Consider the following 12,971-nt stretch of genomic DNA (forward strand, 5'->3'; position numbering starts at 1 on the left):
GTGATAAGAGTGAGGGTGGAGTAGTGTCCTTAGGAAGTGAATCAAGGCCAAAGTGAACATGGGCCATCACACAAAGCCAAGGTGGTGAAGGGTTCACACCCACTAGGAAAGTTGCAGGGAGCATAAAGTTAAGCTGCTGGAGCAAGAGCCAAAAGTGAACTCCAGGAGGTAACATAGAAGAGGGACGTGCCCCATACTGGCGATCAAAGGAGTCGTCGAAGAAGGGGACGTAAGATGGGTGGCCACGCATTGCAGATAAATGGCATGTATATCTGCTGAGGAGAAAGTTGCAGCGGTAGGATAGTGTTAGTTTGGTAGCTGCTACATACAGATTCTCAACTGGGCTAGTGTAAAAGGCACCAGCAGGCAAACAGATGCCACGATGGTGGGTAGCATTGAAATGCCATAGGAGGGACAGACATGCAAATGCATAAACGAAACACCCATAGTTGAGCTTCAAATGGACAAGGGACTGACACAAACAGAGGAGGGTGGTTTGATCTGCACACAGGAAGTACCACTGAGGACACATAGGAAATTGAGGGACCACATACAGTGGGCTGCCAGATAAGTCATGTGGGAGGACCACAAAAGTTTCCTATCAAGCATGAGCCCCAGGAATTTCATAGTTTCAACAAATGAAAGAGCAACAGGCCCAAGATGTAAAGATGGTGGAAGAAACCAATTGTGCCATCAGAAACCAGTACAAACAGGTTTGTCAATGGAAAAACGAAAATCATTGTTGATGTTCAATGAGTAAACATGATTGGAACACTGCTGAAGATGTCACTCAACGAGGCAAGTATGTGGAGAACTACAACAGATGGTAAAATCATCAACAAAAAGGGAGCCAGAGGTGCCCAGTGGGAGGCAGGCCATTATAGGGTTAATGGAAATAGCAAAGGCACACCATTTTCATGGATAAAGTTGTCTGACAAGACAGAACCCACAAGTACCTTGAAAACTCGGTCTTTTAAATTTCTGAAGGAAACGGAGCAGTCGGCCACAGAAGCCCCACGTGTAGAGAGTAGAGAGTACAGAGGATACCAGTGCTCCAGCAGATGTCGTAGGCTTTCTCCACATCGGGGGGGGAAAAAAAACTGCCACTGTCTGGGATTTCTGCAGAAAACTATTCATGGCATGGGTGGACAAAGTGACAAGTTTGCCAACTGCACAACAGCACGCACAAAATCCACATTGTGCAGTCATTAGTAAATTGCGAGACTCAAGCCACCATACCAGCTGGGCATGAATCACATGTTCCATCACCTTGCAAACACAGCTGGTGAGAGAAATGAAGTTGTAGCTAGAAGGAAGGTGTTTGTCCTTGCCGGGCTTGGGTATGGGTATGACAGTGGCTTCATGCCAACATTTGGGAAATGTGCCCTCTGTGCCATTGTACGTATTAAGCAGAAAGTGCTTGCCCACAAGAGAAAGGTGCTGTAATATCTGAATGTGAACAGCGTCTGGCCCTGGGGCAGAGGATTGGGATGAAGTGAGTGCATGCTATAGCTTCCTCATAATAAAGGCGGTTTGCACCACTCATGATTCTGAGAAGCGAATGATATCACCTGAGCCTTCACCACTCGTTTCCGATGGAGGACGGCAGGATGATAGTGGGAGGAGCTCAAAATCTCCACAGAATGGTGGCCCAAGGTGTTGGAGAAAGCAATAGGGAGCACGATGACATTGTCTGCTAATATCAGGGCCGTAGGATGTTGGTCCACATGACAGAAGAGGAAATGGAACTGTTAATAGACCTGGTGAATGAACACCAGCTATCTTTTTTGCTATCCTGAAGAATGCAACAACACTATGCTTGCATCTATTTATAATGAATGTAATTTGCCATCATAGCATGAAGGTTAAGAACATGAAAAGCATGTCTCCGCACACAAATTGCATTTTGGCACACCTTAGTCACCAAGGAACTGGGACATAGCTTGGTAGAGAAAAGAGAAAGGAATGCAATGTTCTGTGGTGGTAAGGATAACGTTTGTAAGATATTCCACCTCGTCATCATAATTGGGGAAATCTTGTTCGTCGAAGGTTGCCAAGGAGAAGGAGAAGTAAAGCCTCTAGTCATCCTTACTAAGTTGCCATTTGGGTGTGCACAAGGGTGGGGTAGGTGTCAGCAAATGGATAGCACATGGGAAATGGTTGCTGAAGTACGTGTTAGAGAGAATGTACTACTCAAGACGATGGGCAAGCTGGGCAGTTGCGAGGAGTATGAAAATAACATGGGTGCTCTTGTGTTAAGATTCTGGGAGAACTCCAAGGGGGATGAGGCACATTAAAGTCACCTAGTAACAGAAAGAGTGGTGAGGTAGTGGCCCAATAAGCTGGAGGCAGTCTAGGCTAGTGACATCGAATGACTAAGGGTGCTACTATAATACTGGCTGATTTTACAACCTCACAGTCTAATTTCAGATCGTATGTCTGCGTGGTTATTTTCTTCATGGAGCGAGATGTAGCAAGAACAATAATGTAAGTGCCAGATGGTAGAACACAGGATTTGCGATTAGCCAGTCACTTGTGGGCAACCGGGTAAGGTCAGACTGTCAAGCAGCCTAGAGTACATAACGCCACGGCAAGAATTCAGAGTCCTACGGACCTCAACATGAATAGGATGGCTGTGGAGGACCAAAGCAGCAAGCAATTGTTGTGCTTGGGAATCAGAAGTCGTCTCCAAAAGCGAAGTGCCACTGCATAAATGAGAGCGGGATTTCGCAGGGCTGGCAATTGTATCTACACCTTTCTGAATTAGAAACAGATTTATCATTGCAAAGGACGTTTTCAGTATGTGAAACCACAAGGAACTGTGGTGTAGCTGGGAGAGTCACTGAATTGGGAGCTTGGTTCTGTTTACGTTTGGTAGACGTGGACTACAGAGATGATGACTGGCTCATCGCAAGAAAATCCCCCATGATTGTCAGCATACCCGATGACTTCCAACTGGGTGACCCCTTCACAAGAGGACGCTCACCTTAGGTGATTGTTCACACCTCAGATCACACCTCCCGAATACCTGATGGAGGAACCAAGCAACAATTTGGGAAGGTAGCAGATCAGGCAATCACTGCTCCCTGGGCCTAGCCTGTACTGGGGGGTACATGTTAATTCTACCTGTCAACCCGGGGCTGAGAATTACGCATTACTCAGTCACCTGTTATGTATCAGACGTGTGGGCTGGCCTTCAGGAGCAGAGGGCAGAAGAAGAAAAAGAGGAGCCTCAAATACCGAAGTGGAGTAGGGATTCCAGAAGGTGAATGAAGAAAGGAAAAAGGAATGAAAAACAGTGTGATACAGTTTTTATGTCAGCTACAGATGATGTGGGACATTCTCAAAAACACCCCAGACATGTTCTCCAAGGGAGGGTAAAAAGAATAGTATGAGGGTAGACATGAAGCACAGAAGGAAAAAGTTGCTGCACAGTCTGGGGCCAGATGGGCACAAACCCATCAAAGAGCGTTGAGCCCCCTGGATGGTTGTGAGTCATGCTTAGGTAGCTCAGATGGTATGGAATTCGAATCATGGTCCGGATGTATTTTTTTTTATTTATTTATTTATTTTTTTTTTTTTTTTTTTTTTGATAGGATGTTTCATATCAGTACACACTCCACTCCAGAGTGAAAATTTCATTTGGGAAATGTGGACTTCATTCTTATCTGTTTTGTTCACTCAATTCACACACCTTCTTAATTCAAATTACAAAAATAATGATCACCTTTGAGTTTAACATACAGGGTGTCCACAAAAGAATGTCCCAGTTTCAGTGGAATATTATAATAATTTAATTTGAACAATCACAACAACCCATACACCAAACTAAAGATATATGAATCTAGTTTTTTCTTACAAATGTCCAATATGTGAACCTTTAGTTATATGGCTATGGCACACATCCAACCTAAAACTCAATCCTTCCCATGCTTTGGTTAACAAGTCTGGAGTAATGGAAGCAACAGCCTGTTCAATTCTGTGACTAAACTCTCGCAAATCCTTATGTAGGGCCAGAATATAGACGCTCCATTGGAAAAAGTCGCAGGGTGTGAAGTCAGATGATGTGGTGGCCAGTGGAAATGAGCTCTGCCATACTGACCATTACGACCAGTCCAGCAGTCAGTGACTTTGACCAGTCCAGCAGTCAGTGACTTTGAGGTCCAACCACTGTCATATAAAGAGATTCCAAAGGGGATGGACTCCCTCTTGTTGCCAAATAAAAGTTTTCACATTAACCTTCCAACTGGTGAAAGAGCCATTCTTGCAACGTACCCAGATAAGCCCTTGGTACAGTAGCTTCAGAGAAGAAAAAAGTGTGGTTCATATAGATGATGTCAGGTAAGAGTGCAGGAAAGGTATCATTTTGAGGAATCAATTTAATATAGTACAGGTTTATGAGTATGTTCTGTTTCCCAGGTATGAACATTATGGACATTTACCTTCCCACTTAGATGAAGAGTTGCCTCATCAAAGAACACCACAAATCAATAAAGTCATCTTCCCACTGCAAAGTTATAACTTACACCATAGCCATCTAACTTTAACGCATGTGCTAACTCTAACCAGTATGGAGGGAGGAGTAAATATTTTCTTGAAACCTTCCTCACTGTCGTTTATGGCAACCAAAGTTCAAGACTTGCTTTTTGATCACACTTCTTAGGACTACAAAGGTAAGATTCTCTGACACTGTCTACATCTTCTTCAGCTCAGTGAATGATCCCGCACACAAGAGATCACAATTAAACTTTAAGCTAAATGCACTTTGAACTCAAATTACAGATTCACTCTTAGCAAGCTGTAGAACACAAAGTGCTTTATGTTCAGAAGTCACCATTTTGCACATGTGGCAGTGGCACTTCATGTGGGAAAACAACAAAGTACACTGTGGGGATAAGAACCACTTCCCTGGCAAAGGGATAGGGATGGGGGTAAAAAATAAGTGTAGCCTGCAACATGTGAATTTCCAGCCTTCTTTTATCCAGTATTAGAGAATAAGAGTACTTAGCAACTTGTAACAGAGTTTACACATAATTTCAAAACTTTACAAAAATGTTTCTCTCTGACAACACCTACAAAACATTGGAATGAAAAATGTTTCTCGCTTACTACTTTTCTGCTGTTCAGGCAGTAAAAGTAATGCATGAGGCATAATTTATTACCTCTTAACTACTAACAGTATTCATGAAACAATTTGCAGACAGCATGCACAAATACCACTGAATTTAACTGCAAAATTATATCAGAATACGGCACACAGTTAACGAGATATGATGTCACAAACAAGTACACGGCCAGACGCTGTGTGGTGCTAGCATGGGTGTACAGCTGTAAATAAATACCTGGGCCACACTTGGATCCACCGCTAGTTTACATAGGGGACGTGTTGGGTTCTCTCACTCACTTTTGCCACTTGCAGTGCCTTCTAGCGTCATCTTACAAACTGAGCAGGTGCCCCTGTCCAGTATAAGCTGGTTCCTATCATGAACTTTACAACTGTATTTGTGAGCACCTACCTGCCTCTTTGTTCATTGTATGCAGGAATCGCTGAGGGACCCAGTGAGTGGATGTGACAGTTACCTTGGTGAATCTGCAGCAAGCTGATGTATGTATCAGCGTGCTAAGTGCTACAGTGAGTGGAATGGATTGTATCTTATCATGTACTAGAATGGCAGTTAGCCTGAACATACCATAGCGAACAGATTTATGTCTTGGCCAGCGGAGCTCTTCAGTGGGCAGGCTTGTACAATTTGTGCAGTATTATGAGAGTAAACATTTTTATGTCAACGGTTATGTTCTTGTAATTAATTTGAGTGGAATAAAGAGAGGGCAGTGAGTCCTCTCATACTGTACTCATACAGCACACTCAAAAGGTAAATGGACCAATGCAAGACCAGATGCTAGCAAGTGCAGATCCTATGTTTTTTGGTCCTCTGATCTGGATGCAGTGAAACACACACAATAGTTATGATCGCACATGTGTGCGTGTTTGTTCTGATATTTGTGAATGAGTAAAAACTAAGAAATTAAGTACATCTGAGTTGCATGTGTTCTCAGTTTCATTTGTCTGCCAAGCTTTCTAAGACCTATCAGGGACTTTGGGAACAACAGCATTAACACCAGTGTTCAGAGGCATTTTTTTGCAGATAATGTTAATGTGTCTTTAACTCCGAATACAAGGAATGCAGACACAGACAGTGACAATCATCATTCCCTGTGAAATTACCTGCTTCTGTCAAAACTCCGCCAGAGTGGACGGTCCAACCACCTTCTGTGGCGTCCCCTCCCACTGCTGCTAAGACACCAACATGAGACTGCACAGCCAGCCAACTCCAGCTGCCAGTGTCCGTGATCTTACTGTTGTTCCATTTCACATGACTGCATATTAGTAAGGGCAATTCCCTTTGCCCTTCACCTATTTCCACATATAGATTCAGGAGGAGAAATATGATCAAAGAGACGAGATACCATGCATGAATGGGAAGAAACAAACTGTTCTTACAATGTTTATGGCATCTAGGCCTTGATTGAGATGAATTTCTTCCATACAGTCTGATTGATGAAGTGAGTTATCCATATGTGCAATTATCTTCCCAAAATGGTATTTTTATTGGCAGGAAAATTATTCCTTGCCCTCAATACATTAAATATAAAAATTCGTGTTTTTGTGATGCTGCACGGTTGGCATTGCTGCTTTTTTTGTATCAGATGTGATTTTCGCAATAACAATGTTGTAGTCTCACTGGCTCCAGCCAAATGACATATAATCCCTGTCAAACAACCCAAAAGTGAGTGGACGTGGCAATTACCTGTGAGAATATGTAGGGAGCACCTGCTTCTCAACCAGACAAGCACAGCATTCATTGTATCTTGCTCAGAATTAGAATAAGAGCTCCTTGGGAGACTCTGCAGTGAGCAGATGTATGTCTCATCCTGCAAGGGCTCCAGTGAGTGGAATGGATTGTATTTTGTCATGTGCTAGAATAACGGTCAGCCTGGAGGCATCATAGCATGTCGACCAGCCAAGCACTGCAACAGGTAGGCTTATACTGTTTATAAAGTATTACAAGAAAAATCATATTTTTATGACAAAGGTTGTGTTCTTGCAAATTCATTTGAGTGGAAAAAAGGGAGTGCAGTAAGTCCTCTTGTACCATCCACTCACAAGGCAAATATGCCAACGTAAGACCACAGGCCTGCTAGTGATTGTGTATAGGATCTTACAAGATTGGCCCTCTTTTTATTTCTTCCAACTCATAGGATTTGAAGGTCAGGGGCCAAACATAAATTTTGTAAGACAGTACGACACAATTCTCAAATAACTCTATAAACTGGCTTAGAAGATTGGAAGATTTCTAAACTCAGTTGCACACAAAACAGTTCCTATTCATGTGTGTATTTGTATGTGTAATGAACTGCTTCAGTAACTGTAAAGTCACTGACTCAGATCTCAATAAGAACAACTTTATTTTATTTATATATTAGCCTTTTACCTGCAGCTTTGCTCACATATTGCACACGTACATACATACATTATGTGATCAAAAGTATCCAGACCCCCCCCCCCCCAAAAAAAAAACATAGGTTTTTCATATTAGGTGCATTGTGCTGCCACCTACAGCAGTTACTCCATGCCAGCGATCTCAGTAGTCATTAGACATTTTGAGAGAGGAGAATGAGGCGCTCTGCGGAACTCACGGATTTCGAATGTGAGTCAAGGTGATTAGATGTCAGCTGTGTCATATGTACGTACACGAGATTTCCACACTCCTAAACATCCCTAGGCCCACTGTTTCTGATGTGATAGTGAAGTGGAAACATGACCGGACACGTATAGCACAAAAGCATACAGGCCGATCTCGTCTGTTGACTGACAGAGACCACCGAAAGTTGAAGAGGGTTGCAATGAGTAATAGGCAGACTTCTATCCAGACCATCACACATGAATTCCAAACTGCATCAGAATCCACTGCAAGAACTACGACAGTTAGGAGGGAAGTGAGAAAACTTGAATTTCGTGTTTGAGCAGCAACTCATAAGCCACACATCAAGCTGGAAAATGGCAAACAAAGCCTCGTTTGGTATAAGGAGTGTAAACATTGGATGATTGAACAGTGGGAAAACGTTGTGTGGAGCGACGAATCATGGTACACAATGTGGTGATCTGCTGGCAGGTTGCGGGTATGGCGAATGCCCAGTGAACGTCATCTGCGAGCGTGTGTAGTGCCAACAGTAAAATTCAGAGGCGGTGAAGTTATGGTGTGGTTATGTTTTTCATTGAGGTGCTTGGAACCCTTGTTGTGTTGCATGGCACTATCATATCACAGGCCTACATTGATGTTTTAAGCACCTTCTTGCATCTCACTGTTGAAGAGCAATTTGGTGACAGTGATTGCATCTTTCAACATGATTGAGCACCTGTTCGTAATGCAGAGCCTGTGGCAGAGCGGTTACATGACAATAACATCCCTGTAATGGACTGGCCTGCACAGAGTCCTGACCTCAATCCTATAGAATACCTTTGGGACACTTTGGAACGCTGACTTCATGCCAGGCCTCACCAGCTGACATCGACACCTCTTCTCAGGGAAGCACTCCGTGAAGAATTGCCATTCCCCAAGAAATCCTTCCAGCACCAGACTGAACGTATGCCTGTGAGAGTGGAAGCTGTCACCAAGGCTAAGGGTGGGCCAACACCATATTGAATTCCAGCATTACCAATGGAGGGCGCCACGAACTTGTAAGTCATGTTCAGCCAGGTGTCCGGATACATTTCATCACATAGTGTACATACATCCCTCCCTCCAGTTCTATCTAGGTGTTGGGATGAATTACACATACATACATAAATACATACACACACACATACATGCACTCAGATTTGTGACCAGTTAATATTATGGTGGATCGTATGCAGGGCCTGATACATCAGCGGAAATGGTGTCATCAATACTGTAGGGATGGATTATGTTTACTAACCACAGGAAGTTATGGGAGTGTGGTAGTCCACATTTTTGCCACTCAATGGTGTGCATCCATCAGTGCACTGGGCCAAATACATTTCCTCTTGTTATGCTTTTGATGGAATACCCATCCTGTAGCATCATGGTGATCACTGGAAGCCTGGGTGTGCATCACCTACCATGTGATCTCAGGCCACTGAGGGTTGCATATAAAATTGATAAACAGGTCAGGGCAGCCATAATTCTTGATATATGTCAAGGCAACCTGTGTATGTTGTTACACCTGGCAAGGGCTACCAGTGTATGCAGGCAGCAGAATTACTGCTGCAGCAACATTGGCAGCATTTTCATCTTTTGCAAGTGCATCCTTAATATGTACATAGTGCTGAACATCCAAATGTCATTGATGCTGGTGTATGTGTTGGAGACATCCATTCTCAATTTTTGCATACATACCCACCAGGAATTGCAGTAACTGGTAGCAGCTTAACAGGTGGTTGGAAGATGTCATTGTGAACCAGAAAGTGTTATGCTTGGATTTCCATTGCAGTCACCCTCTTTGGACTGGTGTCTCTAGGCAACAGATCAACATGCAGGAGGCTGGAATGGTAACCATCATCTCTGTGGGGGAAAATGACGAGGTCCTGCAGACTATCATATAATTGGTAAAATTTAAATATTTGTGTAATACCTGTACTGCATCAGTGCACAATGATGTCCTGTAACTTGGTTCAAGAATCATAAAAGAAGATTGTATACGTGGAAGAAACCTGGAGATACTAGAAGGTATGAGATAGATTATATAATGGTAAGACAGAGATTTAGGAACCAGGTTTTAAATTGTAAGACATTCCCAGGGGTGGATGTGGTCTCTGACCACAATCTATTGGTTATGAACTGTAGATTAAAACTGAAGAAATTACGAAAAGGTGGGATTTTAAGGAGATGGGACCTGGATAAACTGACTAAACCAGAGGTTGCACAGAGTTACAGGGAGAGCATAAGGGAACAATTGACAGGAATGGGGGAAAGAAATACAGTAGAATAAGAATGGGTAGCTTTGAGAGATGAAGTAGTGAAGGCAGCAGAGGATCAAATAGGTAAAAAGACGAGGGCTAGTAGAAATCCATGGGTAACAGAAGAAATATTGAATTTAATTGACGAAAGGAGAAAATATAAAAATGCAGTAAATGAAGCAGGCAAAAAGGAATACAAACGTCTCAAAAGTGAGATCGGCAGGAAATGCAAAATGGCTAAGCAGGGATGGCTAGAGGACAAATGTAAGGATGTAGAGGCTTGTATCACTAGGGGTAAGACACTGCCTAGAGGAAAATTAAACAGAACTTTGGAGAAACGAGAGTCACTTGTATGAATATCAAGAGCTCAGATGGAAACCCAGTTATAAGCAAAGAAGGGAAAGCAGAAAGGTGGAAGGAGTATATAGAGGGTCCATACAAGGGCAATGTACTTGAGGACAATATTATGGAAATGGAAGAGGATGTAGATGAAGATGATACGATACTACGTGAAGAGTTTGACTGAGCACTGAAAGACCTGAGTCGAAACAAGGCCCCGGGAGTAGACAACATTCCATTAGACCTAATGACGGCCTTGGGAAAGCCAGTCCTGACTAAACTCTACCATCTGATGAGCAAGATGTATTAGACAGGCAAAATACCCTCAGACTGCAAGACGAATATAACAACTCCAATCCCAAAGAAAGCACGTGTTGACGGGTGTGAAAATTACCGAACTATCAGTTTAATAAGTAAAGGATACAAAATACTAACACAAATTTTTTACAGACGAATGGAAAAACTGGTAAAGCCGACCTTGGGGGAAATCAGTTTGGATTCCGTAGAAACGTTGGAACATGTGTGGCAATACTGACCCTACGACTTCTCTTTGAAAATAGCTTAAGGAAAGGCAAACCTACATTTCTAGCATTTGTAGACTTAGAGAAAGCTTTAGACAATGTCAACTGGAATACTCTCTTTCAAATTCTGAAGGTGACAGGGGTAAAATACAGGGAGCAAAAGGCTATTTACAATTTGTACAGAAACCAGATGGCAGTTATAAGAGTCGAGGGGCATGAAAGGGAAGCAGTGGTTGGGAAGGGAGTGGGACAGGGTTGTAGCCTATCCCCAATGTTATTCAATCTGTATATTGAGCAAGCTGTAAAGGAAACAAAAGCAAAATTCGGAGTAGGTATTAAAATCCATGGAGAAGAAATAAAAACTTTCAGGTTCGCCGATGACATTGTAATTCTGTCAGAGACAGCAAAGGACTTGGAAGAGCAGTTGAACGGAATGGACAGTGTCTTGCAAGGAGGATATAAGATGAACATCAACAGAAGCAAAACAAGGATAATGGAATGTAGTTGAATTAAGTCAGGTGATGCTGAGAGAATTAGATTAGGAAATGAAACTTTTAAAATAGTAAAGGAGTTTTGCTATTTGGGGAGCAAAATAATTGATGATGGTCAAAGTAGAGAGGATATAAAATGTAGACTGGCAATGGCAAGGAAAGCTTTTCTGAAGAAGAGAAATTTGTTAACATTGAGTATAGATTTAAGTGTCAGGAAGTCGTTTCTGAAAGTACTTGTATGGAGTTAGCCATGTATGGAAGTGAAACATGGACAATAAATACTTTGGACAAGAAGAGAACAGAAGCTTTCAAAATGTGGTGCTACAGAAGAATGCTGAAGATTAGATGGGTACATCACATAACTAATGAGGAGATATTGAATAGAATTGGGGAGAAGAGGAGTTCGTGGCACAACTTGACCAGAAGAAGGGATCGGTTGGTAGGACATGTTCTGAGGCATCAAGAGATCACAAATTTAGCATTGGAGGGCAGCGTGGAGGGCAAAAATCATAGAGGGAGACCGAGAGATGAATACACTAAACATATTCAGAATGATGTAGGTTGCAGTAAGTACTGGGACATGAAGAAGCTTGCACAGGATAGAGTAGCCTGTAGAGCTGCATCAAACCAGTCTCGGGACTGAAGACCACAACAACAACAACAACTACTAATCTGTTGTTGTCACTTGGCATAAGTTCTATGATGGTTTTAAATTGTGCAGTTTACTGTGTGAGCATTTTTTGTAATGTAATAATGGCATGTAGGGGTGTGGTGTGCCTTTGCCTGACTTGTCTCACACTGTAACAGGGGCCTGTGCTCATGAGTTGGAGGTGTACATCTCAGCCACTGAAGTCTTGTAGCACAGTTGTCAGCTGAGTCAATTGCTCTGCATGTGGCTGCAGTTGATTGCATCCATACCAACGTGGGGCACACTCAGGTGTAATCGTTTGCTGTCATGTACTGATGGTCATCGCCTCAAAGATGACACACTGTTGTCCGTAGAAGATCGAGAACTTGGGGAGGAGGGGGGTAGGGGGGAGGGGGGGGGGGCAACTGTATGCAGCTGGTTGCCTATCTGATTGCAGATAAAGACGTCACATGTAGGCTGCCCAGTCGACTACATTGATAATACAGGTTGATGCCATTCCCTCACAACAAACCTGTTATGCAGAGCGCCCTATATTATATGGGCTACGTTGCATGTCTGTATCTTCGTGAATATTGTAGATAACTGCCCCTCCCCCCCCCCCCCCCCCCCCCCACACACACACACACGTTGGCCCCCTTGGGACAAGGAGTTCATGTGCCAAACCTGGTCCACAGTGGTTCAAGGACCTAGGAGTTGATCTCTTATGTAAAGACTAGCTGATAAACCTATCTTTGCCCATGTATTCATTTTTCCAATTTTCCATCAGAAATGGAAACAAAAAATGACTTGTGTTTGAAAAAGGTGGTTTCTGTGATATAATTATGCAAGAGCAAGTTCACAACTCCACTACATCAGGAATTCAGGACCACATTTAATAAGGTTCCACCTACCTGACAGCATATTAATGAGTAGCTACAGAAGTTGAAGGAAACAGGATGTTTTTGTAAAGGCAGACGAATCAGAGCATCTGTGACAGACACTTATGTGGGCAC

At 42.9% G+C, this 12,971-nt stretch overlaps 1 protein-coding gene across 1 annotated transcript in view; it reads right to left on the reverse strand.

The window, feature by feature from the left end:
* Positions 1-12,971, reverse strand: part of LOC126331633 (39S ribosomal protein L19, mitochondrial) — an 89,850-nt gene that overhangs the window by 51,278 nt on the left and 25,601 nt on the right. The window lies entirely within an intron of this gene.

Source organism: Schistocerca gregaria, chromosome 1 (assembly GCF_023897955.1).
Source record: "Schistocerca gregaria isolate iqSchGreg1 chromosome 1, iqSchGreg1.2, whole genome shotgun sequence".
In the NCBI taxonomy this organism is placed as follows: Eukaryota; Metazoa; Arthropoda; class Insecta; order Orthoptera; family Acrididae; genus Schistocerca; species Schistocerca gregaria.